Below are 9,749 nucleotides of genomic sequence, written 5' to 3' on the forward strand. Positions count from 1 at the left end.
GCTGACAGGTACAATGTTAAAGTTTCGCCAGGAAGTGGAGCTGTGAGCGCAGGCAGATTTATCAGACATTCTTTTATCTCACTGAAAGCTTGCTCGGCCTCAGGCGTCCACTTGAATTGGCTTTTCTTTAGGCAATTTCTCAATGTGTTAACGAATGGGGTAGATTTGCTTGCATGGTTCGCTAGGAACCTGTTGATTGATACCAATCTACCATTCAACTTTTGAACTTCTTTTATGGTGGATGGTGAGGGCATGTCAAGGATAGCCTCCACCTTCTCTGGGTTCACCTTGAAACCATCCTTGGTGACCATTACACCGAGAAATTTCCCTTCTTCTACGCCAAATGTGCATTTGCTCGGGTTGAGCTTCATGTTTACTTCCTTTAGGCGCCAAAGGGTTTCTTCGATGTCTTTGAGCATTTGTTTTTCCTCCCTGCTTTTGATCACCAAATCATCCATGTAGACTTCTAGGTTTCTTCCAATTTGCTCGTTGAAAACCGCGTCCATGAGTCTTTGGTAGGTGGCTCCCGCATTCTTCAAACCAAAGGGCATTTTTGTGTAACAAAAAACACCCTTGTCGGTTCTGAAGGCAGTCTTGTCCTCGTCTTGTGGTGCCATTTGAATTTGGTGATAGCCCTTATAGGCATCCAGAAAACATTTGAGCTTAAATGGCGCCACAGAGTCCACCTTCGCGTCAATGTTTGGGAGGGGGTAACAATCTTTTGGACATGCTTTGTTGAGGTCCTTGAAGTCAATGCACATCCTCCATGACCCGTTGCTCTTCTTTACCATCACAGGATTGGCTACCCATGTCTGGTATCGTATTGGGCGGATGATGTTTGCGCGCAGTAGATCCTCTACTTGCTCATTCATGGCCTTTGCCTTCTCATCCCCCATGATTCTCTTCTTTTGAGCAATTGCTCTACGGACTTGAACGTGTTGAGAGAATGTTGCGCCAGGTCTCGCGGAACCCCAGTCATATCGAAATGTTGCCACGCGAAGACCGACTTATACGTTGTGAGCAATCTTTTCATTCTCAACCTTGTGTCGTCTGATATCGTAGCTCCAATTGTGATTGTTTGCTCTGGGAATTTTGGGTTGAGAATCCATTCCTCTGGCGCGTTGTTTGCCATTGGAAGTTTCATTCTCCCTTCCCGCGGAATACTTGTCACTGCGCACAAATGATCTCGGTATACAAATGTTACACCTGTTGGTGTTGGGAACCCCAACGCGTCGTGCGCTGGCGACGGTATGGCGTTGAATTGGGCAATCGTTCCTCTACCCAAGATCATATTGTGGCATGAAGTGGTGGGCAAGACCAAGAAGTTGACAATTTCAGCTCGCTTGTGTTTCTCATCCCCCATAGTTAGTTCAAATTGTATCTGACCTAAGGGGTGAATGATTTCATTTGAAACACCCGAGATTGGTGCATTCACAATTTCGAGCCTTCTTGGTCTGCTGGATCCAACTTCCTGAAACATTGCTCATACATGATGTCTGATTCACTGCCAGTGTCCACCAGGACTTTTGACACTTCATAATGAGCAATGTGTGTAGTGATGACTAGAGGACTGCTGATAGAAGGGCCTCCCCTGATTCTTGGGAAGATTACTTGTTGCTCACGCCAATCTCCTTGGACTTGCGCGCTTCTCTTTCTCGATCTTTGCCCTTGCCTTCCTCCCTCGGCTACACAGATTCTTTTGAACTTTTTGCTGGCTGAGACTCCATCTGGTTGTTCATTCTCTGGTCTTGGGTTTTTCACCAGGTGAGCCAACTTGCCTGATTTCACATCTCTTTTAATCGCATCCTTCAAATGGTGGCATGCATCGGTGTTGTGCCCTGTGGACTTGTGAAACTCACAATACTTGCCACTGTTTGGTGGTCCCTTATAGTGTAGTGGCTTGAGGCTTTTAAACTGGACATTCTCTGTGCTTAACACTTGTGAAGGCGTTTTAGTGAGGGGAGTCCATATTCTTGGTAGAGGTCTGTTAGGCTCTCTGCCCCCTCCCTCTTGTCACCCTCTCCGCGATTACGACTGTCTTTTTGGGGCTGGGGTGAGCTTGGTTGCGCCTGCTTTTCTGCGGGAGAAAAACTGGTTTGTTGCAACCTGGACCATACAGAGTTTTGTTTGCCCCTCCTTTCGTTGTTGCGCGGTGCTTCTGCTTGGTGCCCTCTCTATCTTGCTCTATCTTGGGCAATTTGTTTTTCATTTCGCGCGAAGACTCGCGATGCTTCCATTAGCTTGGCCCAAGTGGTTGGCATGCCATCTCTGCTCACGAGAGCTCTGCGGAGTTGATCACTGCGCGCACCTTGTATAAAGGCCACGCGCAAGAGTTGCTCAGTGATACCTCCAATTGCAAGAGATTCCTGATTGAAACGAGTTATGTAGTCTTCAATCGTTTCATCATTCCTGCGCACGCAGTGCATGATGTCATCAGGGTCGCGCGTGTGTCTGCGCTGCTGTACGAAGTGAGCTTGGAACTTCTCCAATAGCTCTTCGAACCCATCGATTTGCCCAGTCGGCAAGCTTTCGAACCAGACACGCGCCGCGCCCGTGAGGCAGCGAGCAAACATGTGACACCATGTTGGCATCGTCCAGCTTTCTAGGTTTCCAGTGTTATAAAAACCTTGTAAGAAATCGTCTGGATCTGTTGTGCCATCGTACTTGCCCAACCCACTTGGCATCTTGGTTTTGTGTTGAATGGGAGCCTTCGCGATGCGCTCAGTGAATTTTGAATGCTTCACCAAGATGGCTGGCCTGTACGGTGTGGTTACGTCCACTTGCCCTCTCGCTGGTGGGCTGTACGGTGTGTACAGATCCAGATCGGCTTTGGCTCCAGGCGCCATGTTCATGTGCGCGCGGAGCTGTGAGCCTCCTGCATGAGTATCTCGCGTCTTCCTCATGCTGTGCACTTCTTCATCACTAAAATCAGCGTGTTCAGTGTGAACAGAGTGACCATCTTCCGGCGCGCGCGCCCTTTTTGTTGTTCCTTGAATGGTTTGCTTATCAAACGCGAGCCTTTGTGTTAGGTCGGCTAACTTTTTGTGTTTGACCAGCTCATTGTATTTGTCCATTAAACGTCATTGTTCGTTTATGAGCCATTCTTTAGGGTCATTTGTTTCATCTTCTGGACCCATTGGTCCTTTTTGTTTCGCGCCGGTCAAATTTTGGAACGTGAGATCGTCTAGAGGAGTTTCAGTCTGGCTATGAGGAGTTGTGATGAAGGGATGGTTACTGGTGGTGCGCGCAGAATCACGCGGCACCCTCAGAAACTGCTGTCCCTCATTAACATCCTCACGCTCAATATCCTCCAGAACTTGATCGCTGTTTCGAACACCAGAAACCATGGTGAAGTTTTTCAGAGAGAACTGATGAGATTTTGTTGTCGTTGTAACAGGTGATGGCGCCAATGAAGAAACGTGGATCGGCTCACTAGTAGACGATCAACTTTCCTCGAGTATGAGTATGCTATTTCACCGATGGTTCTCCGGAGTATGAGTTCTTCCACCTACAAAACGAGCAGCACCGTGAACTTACCCCTCAGAAAGGGACAGAGGGGTCCTCTTTGGGGTAACCCTCCGGTGTGAGAATAAGAGATTGTAGGAGGAGATAATAATAATATGAGAGTGAGTAAGGAATTGGAATGTATTTTTTTGCTTACCTCCCCTTGTGGAGGTGGTGTGGTATTTATAGTGTTAGGGTTTCCAATGATTGGGCTCAGATCCCATTAGGGCCTTTTTGGCCTCCTCCTATTGCTTTGCGCCACGTGTCCTTAGGACACCTGGTGCTTTTTCATTGATTATTCTCTGACCCAGGCATTTTACCTGACCCATGTGCAATCACGTGGTAGCACATGGGTTTTGCTGAGTTGTCCACCTTTCATTGGCAGCTGTCAACATCAGCATATTCTTATTCCTTAAAGGATACCTTCTGGAAGGTTGTCTGACGAGCACAATCAAGGTTGTCCTTATCCTGATTTGGATAAGGACGAGGTTGATTATGTGCACGTGTGATACGCGCCTATCCTGAGGATGCGCGAAGTCTTCTCTTTATTCTCACGCGCAGATGTTTCATGCGCAGATGTGATATGCGCAAGCATATGTAATATGCGCCACGCGCAGATGTGATATGCGTGAGCATATATGATGTGTGAGCATGCGATATGCGCCACGCAGATGCGCCACGCGCAGATGTGATATGTGTGAGCATATATGGTGCGCGAGCATGTGATACGCGTGAGCATATGTGATGCGTGAGCATATATGATATGCGTGAGCATATGTGATGCGTGAGCATATGTGATATGCGCCGTGCGCATAGGTTTTGGCTTTGTGCCTTCATGATATCTTGATTTCAAGCCTCTTGTCTATATCTTGTGGGTTGACCCGCCCCGCTCGATGTTAAGGCGGGTACATACCTCTTCAAATGTGAAGATACTCAACGAGTGAAAGACTCGAGTCAAGAAGTTTCTATTGAAGTTCCCATCGAAGACATCGACGTAAATCTTTATATTAATATAAATTGTATTTTATTTTATTTTCTTTTTGGTTGTGTACACGGTATTGTACTACGGTATTTCTCTTGTATAACGAGAGTATCGTTATACTTATTTTATCTTTATTATTTTTAAATAATATTGTGACTCATGTCCTACATAATATTCATCTCTCATTTCTAGTTATAAACTTGGGTATATATATTTAGCTCGATGTTTGAAAAAGTGAATGCAAATAACAAAAGAACTGACACTTATAAAATAAATATGTTAGAAAATGAAGAGTTGATGGTTAGTTTTAGAAGGAAAAATTAAATTCACTTTTAGAAGTTAACATTAAAAAATAAAAATCAAAACAATTAACTTTGAATATAACATTTTGTATCACGAAAATCTAAGTATAAACTTGAGTAAAGTGTCATTTTGTCCTTGTGGTTTGGTAAATAATACAAATTTAGTCCAAAAAGTTTAATTTTTATATATGGACCATCCACGTGTCCCAATTCTTGCCACTTACATTAAAATCACTAACCCCGTTACACTGAATGGTTAAGTTAGGGGTATACATGTCTTTTCACTATTTCTTTATTATATGAGTACAGTGCCAAAATTGTTCCTGAAGTTTGGTCACATTTGTGAATTTTGTCAAAAAATAGTTTTTTTCGTAATTAGACCCTCGATGTTTCCCAACCATTGCTAATTTCGTCCAAATTGTTAACTCGGTCTATATTCAACGTTAACTCAGGGATGCTACTGTCCTTTTACATGTTTGGTAACATTATTATTATTATTATTAGTATTATTACACTGAACTAAACCCTTTACAGATTAAAATAAAGAAGAATAAACAAACGTATACTATATTGGATTCAAACATAGGAATCGTGAGATGTCATATATGTCATCGAACAAACACAAAATGATAATAATAATAATAATAATAATGTAAACAAGCATGTAAAAGAAAAGTAACACCTCTGAGTTAGCGTTGAATTTAGACCGATATAGCAATTTTGAAGAAATTGGCAACGGTTGGAAAAAATTGAGGGTCAATTGTGAAAAAAAAATATATTTGGACGAAATTTGCAAATATGACCGAACTTCAGGGACGATTTTGACACTTTCCTCATATAATAAGGAAAGAGTGAAAAAACATGTCTACCCTTGACTTAACTATTAAATTTAACGGGGTTAGTGATTTAGATGTAATTGACAAGAATTGAAAAACGTGGATGGTCCATATACAAAAAATAAACTTTTTGGACTAAATTGACATTATTTGTCAAACTATAAAAACGAAGATAATAGTTTACTCTATAAACTTTCTTACAACCCTTCAATGAGTTGATAGGCTCATCCATTTAATAAATAAGTTGCTTTAAGTTAGCCCATTTATTAAATGTTTTCATATTGACAGGTTTAATAAAATATTAAACAAGTCGAGTGAGCCAACTAAAAACCTTAATATAAGACCATACGTAGTGGTGGGAGAAAACACGACAAAGCGAGTGCCCGGCTCCACCCCTGCGCAAAAAGAATGTTGTAAATAAAACAAACCCTTCAAAAACGAGGACAAAAATGAGGAGCCAAGACGGTGTGACTTGTTTTGGGCTTGTTGCGGAGTCCTAAATGAGCCCCTTCTTGTGGTCTAAGTCTAACACCAAACCTAGAATTCTATGACACTATTGGTTTAAAACTTCAAATTTAAGACATCATCAGCATGTGTTACTTTCCTTTTTAAACTTATCAAACAAACTTCTTTTTAACCCAGTTTAATAGATTTTGAAATATCCGTTACATAATCTACATATTCATGTGTGCTTTTTAAACCACTTCATAAATATTTCCAATCCACCTCTTCTCTCCCTCTCTTTCTTTCTTTCTTTCATGGATTTGAAACTAAAAATCCACAAGCTCTTCCACTCATGCCGGTCGAAAAACATCTCCGATGTCTCCGGCGACCCCTTTTTCTTCCCCGAAAACCGCCATCACCCGCAACTCATTGCCCTTTTTTCCTCAGACCCTCATTCACTCTCCAAACCCAAAACGAATCCCCAAATCAACCACAAACCGAAAATATCCCACAAAACCACCAAAAAGAAGCACCGGAAACCCAGAAAGACAGAATGCATCTCATCAACAACGCATAATTATTACTACGATTGGCGTAGCAGTGACGATGAAGACGATAATTATAAAACCACTCTACTTTCCACCCGATCGTTCCCCTCGTAATCATCTCACAAAAGCAGAGCATATCCAAAAAAATTAAAGAAAACAAGGCAATGCCCGAAGGATTCGGGTGATGGGAAGTTCGTAAAAGATAGTTTCGCGGTGGCGAAGAAATCAAGCAACCAGCGTGAAGATTTCAGGGTTTCGATGGTGGAAATGATTGTGGAGAAGCAGATATTTGGGGCAGAGGAGCTTGTGGATTTGTTTGAGTTTTTTATTTCGTTGAATTCAGATGAACACCATAAAGTGATCTTTGAGGTTTTTACTCAGATTTTGGGAGCTATGTTTTCAGCTTCGGATTGATGATTAGTTACCTTTTCTAATCTTGTTATTGTAAGTTAATTGGTTAGTGTAACTTTTTAAATTGAGAAAATTATTGTTGAAAATTATTGTTTGCGTCAGTATGGTTTTAGGAGGGAGACACAATGAGTCTCTGAAAAAAATTTTTAACTAGTTGAGTCACCGTGATTTCAGAAAAGAGCAATTTGAGTCCTTGTGGTTTTAGAAACGAACAATTTGAGTCCCGGTGGTTTCAGTTAAATGAAGGTTTACCCTGAAAATTAAGTAACGACAGGAACTCAAATAGTTCGTTTCTGAAACCACGGGGACTCAACCAATTCAAAAAAATTTTCAAGGACTCATTGTACCTCCATCTTAAAACCATAGGAACGCAAACAGTAATTTTCTATAACTTTTATAAAAGGTTATTGTGTGTAAAAGTTTTTTGGGTCCGACAAAATTAGCATTATACATTTTAATTTATATAAGGATTTAATCAACTTTTTTAATTTTTTAAAATTCTTTATATTTCTGTTATCACGAGTCACCTTTATTTGATTTGATTTTTCTTATTTTTCGCTCACATTTGTTTTCTTTTATTTTTATTATGTACTGAATTTACTTCCATTTTTATTTAGAAAAGAAACAACTTGGTTTACATAAAAAAAAAAGTACGAATTTTCCTAACTGGGGAAAGTAAATACGGTGCTGTCACACACCTAAGCTTACACGCAAAACACCTCAAAACTACATTATTTTGATTAAAAACATTTAAAATTAAAACTAAAACTAAAACACATTATTTTTACACTCAATCGAATTAGACACATTTCACATGTTTGTCTTCATATTCAAAAGTTTCATCATATTCATTCATCTTAAATTATTTAACGCTTTTGTGTTAATGAATCAAATTGTTTTTATATTTTTTTTTTCAATCCTTCTTAGATTTTAGCTGTGAGGTGAATCAAACGAAATGATTAGTGAAACGCAAAATTTGAGAGAAAAGAAAACAAATATTTCAAAATTTTGCAAGCCATCATTGTATGAGCACTTAGCAATACCCAAAAATATTGAAAATTGAAAAAAAAACATATTATTCATGAATCTGGAAACAATATTAAATTACAATTACCCAAATATACTGAAAATTAAATTATGATTGGAATTGAATTGGGTGTGTAAATGCTTGACGACAAAACGGATGTTGACTTGGGTGAATTTTTTGAATGGTGTTTTTTTTTTACTTGGGTGAATGATTGTAAATAAGGAGTAATAAAGTGTGAATAAAATAAATAGAGTAATAAAGTATTTTGGGGGTTAACTTAAAGGTTTTTAATCAAAACGACATAGTTTTAAGAGATTTTTCGTGTAAGCTTAGGTGTGTGACAGCACCGCATTCACTTTCCCCGGAATTGAATTGGGTGTGTAAATGCTTGACGACAAAACGGATGTCGACTTGGGTGAATTTTTTGAATGTTTTTTTTTTTTTACTTGGGTGAATGATTGTAAGGAGTAATAAAGTGTTAATAAAATAAATGGAGTAATAAAGTATTTTGGGGGTTAACTTAAAGGTTTTTAATCAGAACGACGTAGTTTTAAGAGATTTTTCATGTAAGCTTAGGTGTGTGACAGCACCGCATTCACTTTCCCCTAACTTAATATATACTTTAGTAACAAGTTTTAGATTAATGGTTAAAGACTTATTCAACCAACCGCTCCTATATAGAAAAAAAAAAAGATTAAAAATAAGTGAAATTTGCTTGCAAAATGTAATAATAGGTTGGAGCCCTTGATCAAGAAAATCAGTGGTTGATGTTATGAAAAATTGTCACGTCAGCAATGTTCTTGCATGAAAACGTCTGAAAATGTAAACTGGAATAACACAATTGTTAACTTTTTAAGTTCTCACATATAATCTAAACTAGTTTTCTGAACCCGTGCGTTGCGCGGGTTTTGGACCCACAAAGTAAGAAAAGTTGTTGCGTAAGCAGAAGATAGCAAGTTTAGATATGTTGTGTAAGCATAAGTAGTAAGTTTAAGCGCTGGTGATAATGCATAAGAAAATATGTATAAGAAAAGACCCGAGCGTTGCGGAGAGACCAAAAACGTTTAAAAACAAAACAAAGCAAACATGAAACCTTTTTTTACCCATAACTTGTGGTGTACCCATGTATTGGGGCGCGTGGTTACCATAGACGCTTTAACATGATGTTTCAGTGTGTTAATAGTTTTTTTTACTATAATACGCTAATAACAATACCCTTTTAAGTCTTATATTTGAACATTATCAAGAAACAAAAGCATGTAACCAAAGGTCCCACGTGTAAACAAACCTGAAACAAGATGTTCAGTAACACATCCAAACACATTGTCACACCCAAGCACACCATGTCTCTCTACTTTGATCTAATCAAAATAAGAAAAAAAAATCTTAAAATTAACGCTTTCTTTGACCACCGAATCCCACCGTTAAGCGGAACACCACCGGCAAGTTTACTGGAAATGACACCAGCAAACACTACCGGGCCACCACCGCCAACATTTCGAAAATAAGTTGTGTCATTGGTCATTATCAAACACATTGTGTAATTATTTATATAATTTGTGTAGTTATGAAGATAAGTTGTGTCATTTTCATATACATTGCCTAATTTATATACTTGCAATTTCAGGGGCCGGTGACCTTATCTATGTATCATCATTTGCACCTTATGCATAAGAGCATTCACATCCATTACAC

The 9,749-nt window shown here is 39.4% G+C and overlaps 1 pseudogene; it reads left to right on the forward strand.

Annotated features, from left to right (window-relative positions):
* The first annotated feature begins 6,382 nt into the window (after window positions 1-6,382).
* Window positions 6,383-7,030, forward strand: LOC143628889 (uncharacterized; annotated as a pseudogene).
* Window positions 7,031-9,749: the final 2,719 nt, after the last annotated feature.

Source organism: Bidens hawaiensis, unplaced genomic scaffold (assembly GCF_021521415.1).
Source record: "Bidens hawaiensis isolate Kalapana, Puna unplaced genomic scaffold, B.hawaiensis_p1.1 tig00005080_1, whole genome shotgun sequence".
Lineage (NCBI taxonomy): Eukaryota > Viridiplantae > Streptophyta > Magnoliopsida > Asterales > Asteraceae > Bidens > Bidens hawaiensis.